Here is a 17,989-nt window from a genome sequence, read left to right on the forward strand (position 1 = left end):
AAATAATATTATTATTATCCCATTTATTATTCTCATTAATAATTAAAACATATTTTAATTATTAATCATTTTTCTAAACACTTTAGAAATAATTCTCTCTCTTGATTTAATTTCCACAAATTAAATCCTTAATTAATAATATTAAGAACTTTTCTTAATTAATTTATAATCAATTAAATCTCATTTAATCAATTATTAAATTTGCCAATTAATTATATATTTCATAAATAAATAATTATTAGTCATTATTAATTAATTCCTCCACCATTAAATCATTCTCTTTTTATGATGTGACCCTGTAGGTTCAATATTAAGCAGGTAGTAGAAATAAATAATAATAAAACTATTTTATCATTATTTATATAAATTCTCTAATTTATTAAATATGATTAATTAATTAATCACATTTATTCTACATCGCGAGGGATACTTCTCAGCATATCGCGACTATCCGGATAATATGAATTCACTGCTTAGAATACCAAGAACCTATTCAGTGAATAGTTACCGTACAATAAACTCCTTCTACCCTACAATGTCCCGATTAAATTCAAGGCACGAATCTCGTGTCAAGCCTATCTAATTTAATCACTTTGCTTACCATTTACTATGCGTAGTTCTATGCAAATTAGAAACTCCTTTCTAATTTCATTTACTCTGGCCGGAGATTCCTGAACTAGCATAAGTGGATCAGCCTTGAACATTCGCTTCCTTCACTGGAAGGGGTAGATCCTTTATTGATCATACACTATCTTCGCGTACAAATTCCTATACCCAGAAGAGCCCTAATAATTGTCCCTGGAGACTAAGAACTAAACCAAAGCATAGTTCAGTGTACACAAGATGACTATGATGACCTCAAGTCTAAGGATACTTGTACAACTATCACTATGTGAACAACTGCTGACACGTGAGTGAACTCCATCAGTTGTTCAGCTGTGCGAGTCATGTTCAGTGAACTTATTCCATAATAAGCACCTACATACTAGCTATAGTGTCACCACACAAATGTCTATGAGAACAGACATCCTTCATAATGAAGCAAGCATAGTATGTACCGATCTTTGCGGATTATTAATTACCAGTTAGTAATCCTATGACCAGGAACTATTTAAGTTTAGAGTTATCATCTTTTTAGGTCTCACTATTATGATCTCATCATAATCCATAAAAAGCTTTACTCTAAACTATGGTATATCTTATTTAAACACTTAAATAGATAAAGCCCGTAATAAAAAACAAAACAAGTCTTTATTAATATCAATGAAATCAAAACAAATTACATAAAAGTTATTCCTAAATCCTAATACATGATTGGACTTAGGACATATTCCTTTCAATCTCCCACTTGTACTAAAGCCAATCACTCTGGTATCTAATACCCATCTTGTCTTGATCAAAGTGACTTTCAGAAAGTAGCTTTGTGAGTGGGTCTGCTATGTTGTTATGTGTGTCAACTCTATTTCAATACAATACAAGAAATGTTACCGCGCTCCCACTAACCCTTTTATAGACCCATGGTTCATCTTTGTTTTTGATAAAATCAAACTCTTTGATTGTCTCATCAAAACGAATGTTCCATCTTTCGAGAAGCTTGCATTAAACCACATATGGTTAGCAGCAGCTTACACACTAGGTTTTCATTTCTCTTGGAAAGAAAACCATCTGGCCATTTGCCAGATTTCATAGTCGTAGTAAGCAGCAATCGCAAGCAAAATCCGAACTGATTTTAAGAGGGCTACAGGTAAAAGGTTTCATCAAAGTCAATCTATTTCCTTTGTTTGAATCCTTTTGCCACAAGCCTGGCCTTATAGGTCTCCACCTGGCCATCTGCTATAATCTATCTTTTGTATACCGTATACATAGATTCCATTCTGGATTTCATGGCACTATGCCATTTCTCTGAGTCAACACTACTTATAGCCTCATTATAGGTCACAGGGTCGTCATCATCAATGATTGACAACTCATTGTCATTCTCAATGACAAGGCCATAATACCTCTCAGGTTGGCGAGACACTCTCCCTGATCTATGAATGGGCTGTTCCACAAAAGGTTGTTTAGTCAGAACAGGTGTTTCCACTTGATCCGTAGTAGTTTGTGCTTCTTGAACTTCATCAAGTTCAATTTTGCTCCCACTGTTTCCTTCAAGGATAAACTCCTTTTCCAAGAAGGTAGCATGTCTGGAGACAAACACCCGATGATCGGTGTAAAAGTAATACCCTAAAGTCTCTTTAGGATATCCCACAAAACCACATTTTACGGATCGATATTCCATCTTATCTGGGTCAACTTTCTTGACATAAGCTGGACATCCCCAAATCTTAACGTGTTTAAGACTCGATTTCCTTTCTTTCCATATCTCATAGGAAGTTTGAGGAACAGATTTTGGAAGGCACCTTATTCAGTAAATATGCTGAGGTTTCCAATGCATAACCCCGTAGGAATACTGGAAGATTTGCATAGCTCATCATGGACCGAACTATGTCTAACAAAGTTCGATTTCTCCTTTCAGATACCAATCTGGAGGCGTCCACTGGGAGACTATACCATTTACTTTGAGATAATCTAGAAACACTCCATTAAAGTATTCACCACCTCGATCTGATCGAAGAGTTATAATACTCTGTTTGGTTGTTTCTCCACTTCATACTTATATTCTTTGAACTTTTCAAAGGCCTCAGACTTGTGTTTCATCAAACACATATCCGAATCCAGATCTATCATCTATGAAAGTAATGAAGTATGAAAATCCACCCATGGCTTGCATAGACATTGGTCCACATACATCTGTGTATACCATTCCTAGCAAATCTGCAGCCCTCTCTCCATGTCCACTAAATGGAGACTGCAGTGCCACTATGAAGTGAGATTTTCATCATCCCTTTTCTTTTATTAGTTTGTTCAATCTGAAGTAAATTATGTCACATTCATATAGACCATTATTTAAAGCACCACGTCCATAAAGAATATTATCTCTAAGAATAGAACATTCATTATTCTCAATAATAAATGAAAATCCAGCCAAGTCTAACAAGGGAATAATATTCCTCACAATCGAGGGAACAAAATAACAATTATTTCAAACAATAGTCTTGCCCGTAGGCCTATGTAAATGAAATGATTCTACATCTTCAGCAACAACTCTTGCTCCATTTTCATCAGTAGAATCACCTCCTCTTCCTCAAGAGTCCTACTTCTCCTTGGTCCCTGAAACAAATTGCAGATATGAGAACCACAGGCGGTATCTAATACCCAAGTAGAAATGACATATTCACTTTTATCATGAACATACCTAAATCAGAAGCGGTAGTCTGACTACCCTTCTTCTTCAATTCTGCAAGGTAAACCTTGCAGTTACTCTTCCAGTTCCCCACCTTGTTACAGTGAAAGCAAACAACTTTGCTCTTGGGGTCTTCAGCTTTTGGTGGAACCGGCGTTTTCTCACCTACTTTCTTCTTCTTGGAAGAGTTCCTTTTCCTTTTCTTAGGATTGGAACCTTCACCAATTAGAAGAACAGAACTCTTCTTAGGGGGAAAATTCGATTCCGCAGTCTTCAACATGTTGTGGAGTTCAGGCAGGCTGACATCCAACTTATTCATGTGAAAGTTCAAAATAAACTGCGAGAACAAACTCGGAAGCGATTGCAAGACCAAGTCTTGGCTCAGCTCCCCATCCATGGCAAAACCAAGTTGTCCAAGACGTTCAATCAAATTGATCATCTTAAGTACATGGTCATTCACAGATGATCCCTCAGACATCCTATAACCGAACAACTTCTTTGATATCTCATATCGAGCTGTCCTCCCTGCCACATCATACAACTCTTGTAGATGCATGAGGATAGTGTGAGCATCCATATGCTCATGTTGCTTCTGTAGCTCAATGTTCATAGAAGCTAGCATGATGCATTGAGCAACATTTGCATCATCTATCCACTTACGATACACAACATGTTCATCATTATGTGCATCACTAGAAGGTTCAGTAGGCTTAGGTGAGTCAATCACGTATTCCAGCTTCTCAATCCTGAGAACAATTCTCAAGTTTCGAAGCCAGTCAGCATAATTAGGACCAGTCAATTTGTGAGCATCTAGTATGCTCCTGAGTGATAGTGCAGAAGACATAACGTACAAAGTAAATCTGTAAATGATAAACATATAACAACACTTAGCAAATATTCGATTTCATTTCAAAACACTATATGAATCGGGTCTTTATTCATAAGTGGCTCCCACTAGTTTTCCTAATTTATTCAACCCCCTACATGAAAAATTAAGCATTCATAATGCTAGTGGGAATAGGGATCCTACATTCCATTACACAACCCCGGCTGTGGCACGAAACGCCATGTAATGTTCAATAGGCAGACAACTCTTGTCAATTACATCTAATGTTATTCCCTAATCAAACTTTAGCCTCTTGAATAATTGAGTCACGGTTGTGGCACGACAAACTCAATATTCTAAGTCAAGTCTAACCCAACATTCCGTACAATTGAATCAGTCCCCAAAGGCCCACGGCTGTGGCATGTAACGACCTTTAGATTCTTATTCAATGTACACATCTCTATGTAATAGACAAGTATTTCTTATTTCGAAATCAAAGCCTTCAGCTGTGGCACGAAACGACAATGATTCAAAAATAAGAACTACTTTCTACCATGTTGGAAGGCTATGACCGACACAAGCCCGTTGTGTCATTGGCCAATTACTACTTGATATTATTTAATTTTAGAGGGATTATATTACGTTACAATCATAATCATATTATAAAGAGATTCTTCCTTTTAAATTAAATATTTCAAATCAATAATCAATAATCAGATGATTCCCAGATCGGGTGGAGCATTGTCAAGAGGCATCACTTAATAACCCTTTCTTACAGATAGAAATCTGTTGTTGACAGAATCATCCTTTCTCTCATATCGAAAATTTATATTCAATTACGTGTTTCATAAACACAAGAATCTCATGATTGTATTCATAATATTATTATTAAGGTTATGAAACAATTTCACTATACTAGGTTGTCTAACAAACACATTATGTTTATTTAAGTTCATCTAAATCTATCATCGCATGATAAACTAAGCATATATCATATATATCAACATGAATAAACATCAAGGTAGGCATGTTACATCATCTAGCACATTAGTCTAAGCATTATACATCTCTATGTATCACATGAAGCATTTAAAATCAATTCAAACGATCAAAAACAGCTTTAAAATACTTCATGGAACATAAACAGTTCAAAACTTTTATATAAACTAAAATAGATCACTCCATTAGATACGTCTCAGAAAAACAAATCCAACGGTATATTGCACGCCCGAAACGGAGTTACGAAACTCCCAGAAAATCAATTTTAAAATCAACAGACGGGCTGTAACGCATTACAGGAACGCGTTACAAGACTTGTAATGCATTCCTGTGATGCGTTACACCCCTTTTAAGCCAATAAAGGGTGTAACGCATTCTACAAATGTGCAATAGGCCTTCCCTCGCGCGTGCACCACACGCGCCCGCCATCTGCCGCCTGACAGCTTCTCTATCTTCAATTTCCGTGCCTGTCTGTCACCTGTACCTTTGTCTTTGTCCGTGCCATCAACAAACAACAGCAGACAACCTTTGCAGACGTACAGATATATACAAACATATATATATACTATATATACATATATTTACTTATTTAATTACGAATTTTAATTATAAGAACTTCAAAAATTCATAATAAATAATCTATACATCATAAAATTATGAAAAAAAAATACCCAGATGATCTACAACACTTGTAGAACCCAGATCAACATTCAAAATTATTATGAGAAACGATTTCTCATCAGACAAAATTAATCCATGATATAACTTGTAAAAATCATAATTAATTCATACAAGCACATAAAATTCTGAAATTTTTACCACATATCTATATGCATACAACCTATGCTCTGATACCAATATTGGATTTTAAACGCAGCGGGGGCATGGCAAAACACTTTTACACATACAAAATCCAAATAAAAGCATACAGATCATGAATAAAAATTCGAGGGATTGAATCTAACCTTTTAAAATAATTCGGAGACAACGATCAGAGATCCTTAGCAGTTGCTCCTCAAGTGTGAAGCACTCCACCGGTATCCACCAAGAAAACGATGTTAAGGAGGAGGAAGGAGGTGGAGAGAATTGGGTTTTCCAAACTTTTTGGGTTTTCGGGTTCGATGTGGGTTAGAATAAAATAGGGTCTATAATAGTGTATTTATAGGCAAAATTTTCAGCTGAAATTTTCCCATAAATAATATTATTATTATCCCATTTATTATTCTCATTAATAATTAAAACACCTTTTAATTATTAATCCTTTTTCTAAACACTTTAGAAATAATTCTCTCTCTTGATTTAATTTCCACAAATTAAATCCTTAATTAATAATATTAAGAACTTTTCTTAATTAATTTATAATCAATTAAATCTCATTTAATCAATTATTAAATTTTCCAATTAATTATTTATTTCATAAATAAATAATTATTAGCCATTATTAATTAATTCCTCCACCATTAAATCATTCTCTTTTTATGGTGTGACCCTGTAGGTTCAATATTAAGCAGGTAGTAGAAATAAATAATAATAAAACTATTTTATCATTATTTATATAAATTCTCTAATTTATTAAATATGATTAATTAATTAATCACATTTATTCTACATCGTGAGGGATACTTCTCAGCATATCGTGACTATCCGGATAATATGAATTCACTGCTTAGAATACCAAGAACCTATTCAGTGAATAGTTACCGTACAATAAACTCCTTCTACCCTACAATGTCCCGAATTAAATTCAAGGCATGGATCTCGTGTCAAGCCTATCTAATTTAATCACTTTGCTTACCATTTACTATGCGTAGTTCTATGCAAATTAGAAACTCCTTTCTAATTTTATTTACTCTGGCCAGAGATTCCTGAACTAGCATAAGTGGATCAGCCTTGAACATTCGCTTCCTTCACTGGAATGGGTAGATCCTTTATTGATCATACACTATCTTCGTGTACAAATTCCTATACCCAGAAGAGCCCTAATAATTGTCCCTGGAGACTAAGAACTAAACCAAAGCATAGTTTAGTGTACACAAGATGACTATGATGACCTCAAGTCTAAGGATACTTGTACAACTATCACTATGTGAACAACTGCTGACACGTGAGTGAACTCCATCAGTTGTTCAGCTGTGTGAGTCATGTTCAGTGAACTTATTCCATAATAAGCACCTACATACTAGCTATAGTGTCACCACACAAATGTCTATGAGAACAGACATCCTTCATAATGAAGCAAACATAGTATGTACCGATCTTTGCGGATTATTAATTACCAGTTAGTAATCCTATGACCAGGAACTATTTAAGTTTAGAGTTATCATCTTTTTAGATCTCACTATTATGATCTCATCATAATCCATAAAAAGCTTTACTCTAAACTATGGTATATCTTATTTAAACACTTAAATAGATAAAGCCCGTAATAAAAAACAAAACAAGTCTTTATTAATATCAATGAAATCAAAACAAATTACATAAAAGTTATTCCTAAATCCTAATACATGATTGGACTTAGGACATATTCCTTTCAAAGGGGGTTGTTTACAGCCCCTTTGATATTCCACTTGAAGTCTTTTACGAACTCTCGTGGAATGATCAACTCAGCATTCTTTTCTTTGAAGAGGAAGTCTCTCTGGAGATGGAGAGACGTGCAAGGGTGGCTGAGCAGCAACGCCTTACTGCTTTGGAGTTGCAGGAGAGGATCATCTCTCTTGTACACTCCATGTCCAGAGCTTACCAGCGCAGGGCAAGGAGGTTGGAGGCCGAGAGGAAGGAGTCTGAATTAGAGTAGTTAGGATTAGGATTTACTTGTTAAATCTATGTCTTAATGTACTATGTTTCCATTTTTAATGAAAGTTCTGATTCTTGTCTGGCAATCTCTTGTTTGTGTAATGTTTACTATGTGCTTATATTTATATTAAATTTTTTCTCTGCAATAATGCTTGCAACTAAAATATCTTACAATGTATTTGTCTAATGAAAATTCAAAAAGATACATTTGTTCAATGCATTACAGGTCTAATACAAGACATCAACAAGGAATTCAAATAATCAATTCACAGGTATTAGTGCTAAAACTGTAGCTAAAACATTTCAAAACCAAACTGCGGTTTACCCAGGCACAGCAACACAAACACAAACTCAAACACAATCTCACTCAGGCGACTCTCAAAAGCCACCTATTTTACAAAAGGACATCAATTTCATGATGTTCTTCAGATTGTTCTGTTATTTGAGAAAAGAATCCACCAAACATGAAAATTTATCAGTTTACTGAATATTTCATGAGTATTCCTTATGCACCTTCATGTGCAAAACTGTCTTCACAGATTGAAAGGTTTGAGGGTAGTACTCCTGAGGGGGAGCTATCTAAATCCTCTCCAATTCAATTGGAGGTTCCTCAAGAAGGAACAACACCCCTCATAACTCTAGCAGAAGCTGTTTTAGCAGTCAAAGCTAGAAGAACAATTGCCTATGACAATGTCATAAGAAGGGAAATCTTAGCACATTTAAGTGCCAGTGTGTTGCAAGACACACAAGGGTTTGAGGCTGGTGCACATGGCAGTACCCCAGTCAAATCCCCTCAAATTCAATTAGAGGTTCCCACTACAAGTGGAGGACAACACACTGTCACAACCACAGAGCAACCTGTGAGTCAAACTGTGACCCTAGTCATAGATGCTTATGCATTTTTTTTGTGAAATGAGTATGATTAGCCCTATATGGTCTTCCTCTAATCATATGATCACAAACTAACTCCTCTCAGCCACCTCTTATTTCTGTAGGTCAAACAACATTTGAGCCTTTCATGTGAGGATAAGAGAAAAGATTGAGTGAAAAACAAAGAATAAGAGAGGTAGGATCCTTCCTGGCAAAAGGAGAGGTAGATGAGTGTATGGATTTAGTAATCCTTGTGAGGGAACTCTGACTCTCAAAAGTCATGAGACTGGTGCAGTGAGATTTAGTGAGACTACTTATTCAAAAGAACAGAGAGCTTAGGACTTTTATCACTGACAGACTTTTTCTGCAGATCCAAGTGAAACTTCTATTCTTTTTGATAAACTCATCACCATGAATCTCAATGAAGCTTGAAGCTGCAGACAGTGTTCCAAATGGACAATGACAGCAACTTGAACAATGTGCATTTAGCTGGATTTTTCTTCCTGGAGATAATGTCAAAAAAGGGGAGAATATATATCTAAATGCCAAAACAGCTAATGGATGTTGAATAAATCTAAATGCAACTCAACAAAAGAAGACCTGATGGGAAGATTGGTTTTGGTTTCTGCATTTAGTTAAAGTTTTGACATCATCAATCAGAACTTGTGCATAATTTCATAATGAACAAGTTAGGGGAGATTGTAATATATAATAGATGATGTCAAAGATTATTGATGCTAACAATGTCATTAGCAATCAGTTATATAATAGATAATGTCAAAGATTACTGATCCTGACAATGTCATTAGCAATCAGTTGGGGGAGATTATAATATATAATAGATGATTTCAAAGATTACTGATGCTAACAATGTCATTAGCAATCAGTTATATTATAGATGATGTCAAAGATTATTGATGCTGACAATGTCATTAGCAATCAGTTAAGCTTGGGGCCAACCCTAAGATTAGTTGTATTGTAACCTTAATCTTTAATTTATACTTGTAACACTTATTGTCTGTAAAATAAAAATGGAGCAGACTGGAGCATTTTTCCCTAAACAGTGTCAAGCCTAAGAATTCTATTTGGAAGAAGATCAAGAAGGTCATGCCTCAGAAGCATTATGAAGAAGCTTGGAGTTGAATAATTCTGTTTGGTGAAAAACATTCTAAGTCAAGATATCTACAAGTCACATAATTAGCGTTATAGAGAAGTCATTCGAGAACTCAGAAAGACCTATCGAGAACTCAGGAATTGCCTATCGAGAACTCAGGAATTGTCTATCAGAACTCAGGAAATGATATTGGAGATATCGATAAGTCAGATACCCATTCGAGAACTCAAAGATATCGACAAGTATACATTCATTAGAGAACTCTGAGTTATCGATAAGCCAAAGTACATTAGAGAACTCTGAGTTATCGATAAACCAAAATTCACTAGAGAACTCAGAGTTGTCGATAAGTCAAGTCAATAATGAAGTTTCAGAGATATCGACAAGCCAACATGCCTATCGAGATGTCGAGTTTTCTACAGCTTAATTGGAGATCTCGAAGTGAAGAAATTTCTCTAAGTACAGAATTGCAGAACAGTTCCATATCCAAGGTTGCAAATCAACAAACAATTCACACAGCTGGATTGACAAGTCTACAAAAAGCAGCTTGAGAGATGTGCAAGATCAATGGCAAAGATTAACTGACAGAGGAAGATTAAAGTAAACACGGGATGCTAAAGATATGCTAAGCCAGAAATGGAAGATTTGTTTTTCTATAAATAGAAATGACAAGTGACAGTTTAGAAAAGCTAATAGCATGTTTATTACACACTGTGTAAACCAGCAGTTAACTGAGTTATAAAGTTAACACTGTCCTTAGTCAATTATAACAATCTACATAGAAAATCTTGTATTCTCTCTCAAGAAAGAAGCTAAGTTCTAAACCAAGAACTTAGAGATTTTGTAGCAAAACACTGCTTGATTTTTAATATAATATTAAGTGAGTTTTGAAGATCTTTGTTTTACATATTTGCATTGTTATTTATGTTTAACATCTATTCTACAAGATCATTGATAACAACCAACTGCTAAACCCAAAGTCGACCAAAAAGTAAACATTTAAGCCAAAACACATTCACCCCCCCTCTGTGTTGTATTCATACCTAACAGTGGTGCTTAATTTTCTTCACAAACAGATATTCACAAGGTTTGGAACTCCAAGAGTCATAATCAGTAATGAGGGGTTGCATTTTTGCAATCGCAAGTTCACTGCTATGATGAAAATGTATAATGTGAATCATCGCATTGCTACGGCTTATCATCCTCAGACAAATGGTCAAGTTGAGGTATCTAACAGAGAGATCAAGCGTATTTTAGAGAAAGTGGTGTGTCCATCAAGGAAAGATTGGTCTTTGAAGCTTGATGAAGCTGTTTGGGCGTATAGAACAGCATATAAAACTCCATTGGGAATGTCGCCGTTTCAGTTGGTTTATGGTAAGGGGTGTCATTTGCCTTAGGACCTCGAGCATAAGGCTTATTGGGCTTTGAAGAAATTGAATCTTGACTTGGATGCGGCTGGAAAGAAGAGGATGCTTCAATTGAATCAACTCGACGAATTTTGACTTCAAGCTTATGAGAACAACAAAATGTACAAGGAAAAAGTCAAGAGGTGGCACGATCGGGGTCTACTGCTCAAGTCATTTGTGCCGTGGCAACAAGTTTTTTTGTTCAACTCTCGTCTCCGTCTTTTTCCTGGAAAATTGAAGTCAAGATGGTCAGGGCCCTTCATAATCAAAACTGTGTTTCCACATGGAGCGGTGGAAATTTTTGAGAATGATCCAGGCCAAGCATTCAAGGTAAATGGTCAAAGGTTGAAGCATTATTATGGTGACACGGCAAACTGTGAGGTGGTTAGTGCCGTTTTATTGTCCATTTGATCTCGAGATTATACGTCGAGCTAGTGACGTAAAACGAATGCTTCTTGGGAGGCAACCCAAGCTTGTTGTACATTAATAGGTAGAAGAAGAAAGAAGAAAGGAGAAAAACAGAAAAAATTAGAAAAAGAAAAAAATTCAGGGCCAACTACAGAAGCTTGGCACGCCCGCGCTGACCAAGCGCGCGACCGCGCCATTTTTCCACTAACCAAGCGCGCGGCCGCGCCGGTTTTCCAGAGAGTGAGCGCGCCTGCGCTATCCTAGCGTGTGGCCGCGTTAGGTCCCTGTTCGAAAAATAAAATAAAAAACATCATTTTTAAGAGAAAATCGGGGTTTTTAACCAAAAAATCTATTCTAACCCGATTTTTACTCTTCCACATCCCATAATTCCCTCTCCTAATCAATTCCATTATTCCCACGATTCCCACAATCAATTCCCACTTCTATTCCTTATAGAATTCACATCTCTCCACCTATAAATACATACACTTATACACAACTTCTCCACCACATCACAAACTCTCAAACACAAATTCTCTCTAAACACTTAAGCTTTTATTCTCTCTTCTACAATCCCGATGGCACCCAAGAGGCAAAGAACATAAGTTGGTAGCAGCACCACCGATTCTTCATCTGCGGATGGTGTGAGGCCCAGGTTTTCTACTCTTGAGAAAGAGTAAACGAGGCTTCTCTCGAAGCCTATTGCTAAGGAGCGAGGTTTTCTACCATCAGGGAAGGATGGTAAGCTGTTAGAGATGATTCTAGAGATGGGTTGGGTTTCTTTTTGTGAGGCGCCCGCTGCTATGCCCATGAGTGTGGTGCGGGAGTTCTATATGAACGCCAAGGCGGAGAAGAATGGCTTCACGGTGGTGAGGGGGAGGACTGTAGAGTACAATGCTGATGCTATCAGGACGTTGATTGAGCAGCCTGCGAGGAAGGTGGGTCAGGACACTTAGAACGATAAGACTCCGGAGGACTTTGATTTGGATCTCATCGTTGCTACTCTGTGTGTGCCTGAGACTCATTGGAAGTTCAAGAGGGGCACTACTGATTACTCCACATTCCCTGCGTCGTGCATGAACAGGTTTGCACGGGCTTGGAACTCGTTAATTTGTGCTAATATCGTGCCATCTTCGCATGTGCATGAGATTACTGTGGAGAGTGCTCATCTGCTATGGGGTATTCTTCAGGGTGATTACATTGATTTGTGAATGGTGATATATCAGGGGATTTTGAGATTTTTGAGAGGAGGTAATACAGGTGCTATTTTGTATGCATCTGTTGTGACGAAGTTATGCGTGGCAGTTGGTGTTTATTGGCCAGCACATGAGCAGATGCAACTTTCCAGTGCTCCTATTGACAGTTCTACGCTGCACAGCATGGTTGAGTCGGGAGGAGGTAAGCCCTATCCTAAGGGCTTGGTTACACGTTTGAGCATCTTCTAGGAGGTGTGCCCCACGATCAGATGTATGATGGTGGTACACAGCAAGCAAGTAGAGCAGCTTGGAAAGCTCAGTATGGAGATGAGGCTGGTTCGTCGCAGCAGCAGGAGGCAACAGGAGCAGAGATGGGAGATGGTTTGAGTTCGACGCAGTATAGGCGTCTCGCGAGGAGGATGGATGCTATGCACGACATCCATAGTCGGTTTGCACACGATCTCACCCAGGCACTTGGGACAGCTTTCAGAGCCACCAGTGTTGACATCCAGTGGCCAGTATTTGGTGAGGATTCTCTGTATCCGCCTCCGGAAATGCCTGACACTCCACCCGTTGAGGGTGAGGATTCTGATTCGCAGTAGGTATGCCTGATTCCGTACTATTACCTTCACTGAGGACAGTGAATATTTTAAGTTTGGGGGTAGTAGTTGAAGGAATATGGTTTTGTGTGAGTCTCATATAGTTGCATATTTCATGATAGTTTAGTTCATATAGTTGCATATTTTGCCATGTAGTTTTTTTTGGTAGTTTTATGATATTTTGTTCATGTTATTTCATGCATTTGAATTATAACATGATCCCTTAGATAATTTCTCGATTAATTGGTGATATTGATATGAGTGTAGTGATGTCGTGTTTAGAGATGTTGAGTCTTATCGGATTGATTTGCATGACTAGAGACACTTGTATTTCACTAAGTCTTATAGGTTGCTAGAGTGCTAGATCATAGTCATAGTTTGTTTGTTTGTCGAGGTTTAATCGCTTGCTTATATTTAAAATTTAGGATATTCTTTTAATAATAAAAGACATGGATATTTAAAAATTAGAGTAAATTGGATTTCATTGCTAGTTGTGTGGCTAGGTGTCGAATGGTTAGTAGCCGGCTCATATTTATATGGGTAGTCTAGGGTTGAATGAGATGGAGCAAAACGCACTCGTTCAGAAATTCGTTGAAAAAGAAAAAAAAAGGAAAAAAAAAGAAAAGAAGAAAAAGAAAAAAAATATGTGTTATGCATAATTGATCACGAGTGGACTCTTTAGTACTCAAGTTATTAAGTTCTTAGGGGACTTTGTGCCTAGTGACCTAAGGCTTTATAAGTTTGGGATCCGCTAACCTAACGCTCGCTACATGGGTACTATTGTATAAGTCTTTTGTGGACCTCACTCATTGCACGATCAAATAAGCGTACTTGTGTTATTTTATTGTGAATAAAAGCATGAATCCATGTTAAACTCCGATATAAGAATTGAAGTGTTACAAGTTATTTTGAGTCTAGCTTTTATTCTATTTATAAGCTTGCGATTGTTTTGATAAGTAGTGAGTCATGATTGTCAATCTAGTTGCGATAGTATATCTGTAAGCAACTGCACACACGCACGTCTCTGGTTTGTAAGTTGATTTGTATGATTCAATTGATCTTTATGCGAGTAGCTGCATTTGTTGATATGTTGCTTGTTGAGTGGTTGAGTTATTCTATGGGGATCATTGCATTCATATTAGTTGTATTCATGCATTTTATTTTCTTGTTCTTTGAGTCTGTTTATGCTTGAGGACAAGTATTAATTCAAATTTGGGGGTATGTTGAGTGACATTTATGACACTTTATTATGCTCTAATAAATTTTGAATTGATGCATTTGTGCTAAAGTTATTAAGTATTTTAACGTGTTTTCGAGTGTTTTTGCATTTCAGGCATTATCTAGGTAATCAGGTGAATTAACATTGTTTTGGTGCTAATTTGGTGTCAAGGTGGTGTTGGAATAAAAGCTCGTTGAAGCCAGCTCGAAGCTGCAAGAAAAATGGAGAAATAATTTCTGGCAGAAGCCCAGCGCGCCCGCGCTGATCAAGCGCGCGGCCGCGCCCAAAGTATAGAAAGCCAGCGCGCCCGCGCTGATCAAGCGCGCGGTCGCGCCGTGTCGGGATGACAGATTCCTGTTTCTACTTGGTTTCTGAGAGAAAAAATTCTACGCTGCATGGAACTGCTATATAAACATCTTTAGGTCATTTTTAATAAGATATCAATATATGTCAAGCCAGAGACATATCAAGGAGAGCCGTGAGAAAACCGTATTAGCACGATTCAACAAAGACGAAGAAGATCTTGCTTTTACTTGTGAATCTTTGTTTTAAGTTGTATTTGGATGCTAGTTTTCTTACCTGTGAACCTTACTCTTGTTTCGTACTTGGTTTTATTTATTCGTTATAAAGACTACGTTTGTTATATCATGTTTTCATCGGAACCTACGTTGATGATGAGTCCGATTATGGGCTAATCGTTATCGTGGGGTTCTAGCGGATTTATTTATGGATTTCTTTAGTTAAATTATTTGATGCCTTAGTATGTGGTGATTGTATGATATCCTAGTATTGGTTATGCGTATTCGTCTTATGAGCGTCGCGAACTTATAAGATAGTGTGTTAATTCTTAATGAAACGAAAGTGAATTAAAGGATTTAGAACTTGCCATGCTAGCATGGGTTCATGTATTTATTATGAATGATGCGTAGGTAATTTTAACCATCTTACTTGCCCTGTGTAATCAAGATAGATAACTTGTGCTTAAACCGTTATGTTGTCAAATTCTATAGACATATAGGGTCTCAATATAATTGGTGTCTATTCAGCTTCTATCTCTTTTGTGGATGTCTGGTAGTATGGTACTCGTGGAACGAAAGTTGGCGTTTATCAGTTTCGTGTTATCTGATTAGTGTCATCACCATTGCATGCTAAGGTTAAGAACAACAAGGCTATTGAATGAAGTATTTGATGAAGTTTGAATCCCATGTTTGTCATATATATTAATTCAGTCAATATTAATCTCGTAGTTATAATTATTAGTTTAATTTTTAGTTATAAACAACCTCAATTTGTTATCGTCTTAGCATTGAATAATAACCATACATTGTTGCTTAAGTGCGTGAATTAATTAGTTAACCAATACAGTCTCTGTGGGAACGAACTAGAAAAGATTCTATACTACTTGTGAACTCGTGTACTTGCGTGTATTATTAGCGCGTGTTTAGCGACTAACACTTAAGTATAAGTGGGAGATTGTTAGGATATATACTGAACTATTCGTTTGAAAGTATATAATAATCTTTTGAAAATCTTGAAAGCATGTTTTCACAATGTCTGTATATTATGTATTGTAGACAATCTAGTATCAAATGGGATAGCAGAAGATTAGATTGTAAGACTCCTTATATAATATAGTAAAGGTTCACAGTCTAAGTGGTGTTAGACAAACCACCGGAACGACTGAAGTATTATTTAGAAATAGTTTATCTTGACTATTGAATAATACTTTTGTATATTGAACGAGATTGAAATAGTAGAATAGTTCTTTTATTCTGACAATAAAGAAGAACTAAGATTCTTAATCCAGATATAGTAATTGACCCTTGTATTTAATCCAGATATAGTAATTGACCCTTGTATTTAATGCACATGCTTTGATTCATACAATAAGTAATTTATTTTAAATTGCAAACTTATGTATTGGGCAATGACATTATATGCAGAGTGGGATATTGACTATAAAAGGAAACCGTGTCCGAAGAATAGTTTTGGGTGATGATGTCCTCTTGAAAGCTCATAAAGATAATTGTGTTTTAGTCCTGCAGGCAGATTTGTTCTTGCACAATTATAAGGTTGAGTGGATGATCAATGATATAAGATATTGATTAAATTAATTGTCAGAAATTAATTTAATTAATGGACATGCGATATCTTAATTATGGGGAATTTAATAAGCAAATAATATGGGAGCTGAATTAAATATTTAATTTACGGAATTAGGAAAGGTAGTGCAAATATTAATTCTTTAGTTGATTGAATTAATATTTAATGACATTGGGCTTGGCCCAGAATGTTATTGGGAGGCCCGACCTAATTATCCATGATCCCTACTGTAGCCTATAAATATTCTAATTCTCCTGAAGCCGATAAAAAAAGAAGTGATGTGCGTGCATGTGTGTGCGAGAACACAGAAAATAACATCCTAGGGTTTGAGAGAGGCAAACGTTTTTCTCAAGGAGTCAGCTAGGGTTTTGAATTTCGGAGCTTTAAGGAGAGGTAAACCTTGGGAGATCGAAGCCCACACTTCGTCCAAGGAGAATCGAGGAATACAATATCGTAAAACGCAGGGCCGTAGCGATTAAGATTAACGTTCTATTCGAACTCTCTATACAAAATTCATATCGTAAAACGCAGGGCCGAGATACCGTTGTCCCCATAGCCTCGATACCCAATTTTTTTTATAATTTTCGTTCCCCGCCCTGAACCCGAAAAATTTCGCGAATCCCCGATCCGTTTAGTAGGGGATCCGTATCGAACATGGACGGGCCGAAATGGCCAAAATAAAGAATGTAATTTATTTTTAAGAGAATTACATTTTGCATCTCTTAGTTTTGACCCAAAATAAATATTGTATACCTATTTTCATAAATTGCATTTTGAATATCTCTTCTTTGAAACCCGATACAAATAACACCCGTTTGGCCTAATTTCGTTTATTGGATAGGGACAAAATAGGAATTTCAGCTTAAAAAATTAAGTAACATATATTTAACCTATTCTAAATTGTATTAAAAATTAAAATTTATATATTTTTTATATTTTTGATTTTTCAAGTCATGTTTGTAATTTCAGTTTCAATTTTTATTTTATGGTTTTAATTCCAAAAATTTGATTCCACTAAATGAATTTCTAATATATATATTTAAACATTAATTTTTACTGTACATTAAATTAGTTGCCTCACTTTTTTTAATTATTTGACATTATTATTATTTGAGTGTGTGTTTAAGGGGGAGAATTCAATATTACGTATATTTTTAGCTTTTTCGAATTATA

Source organism: Apium graveolens, chromosome 8 (genome assembly GCF_009905375.1).
Source record: "Apium graveolens cultivar Ventura chromosome 8, ASM990537v1, whole genome shotgun sequence".
Taxonomy (NCBI): domain Eukaryota; kingdom Viridiplantae; phylum Streptophyta; class Magnoliopsida; order Apiales; family Apiaceae; genus Apium; species Apium graveolens.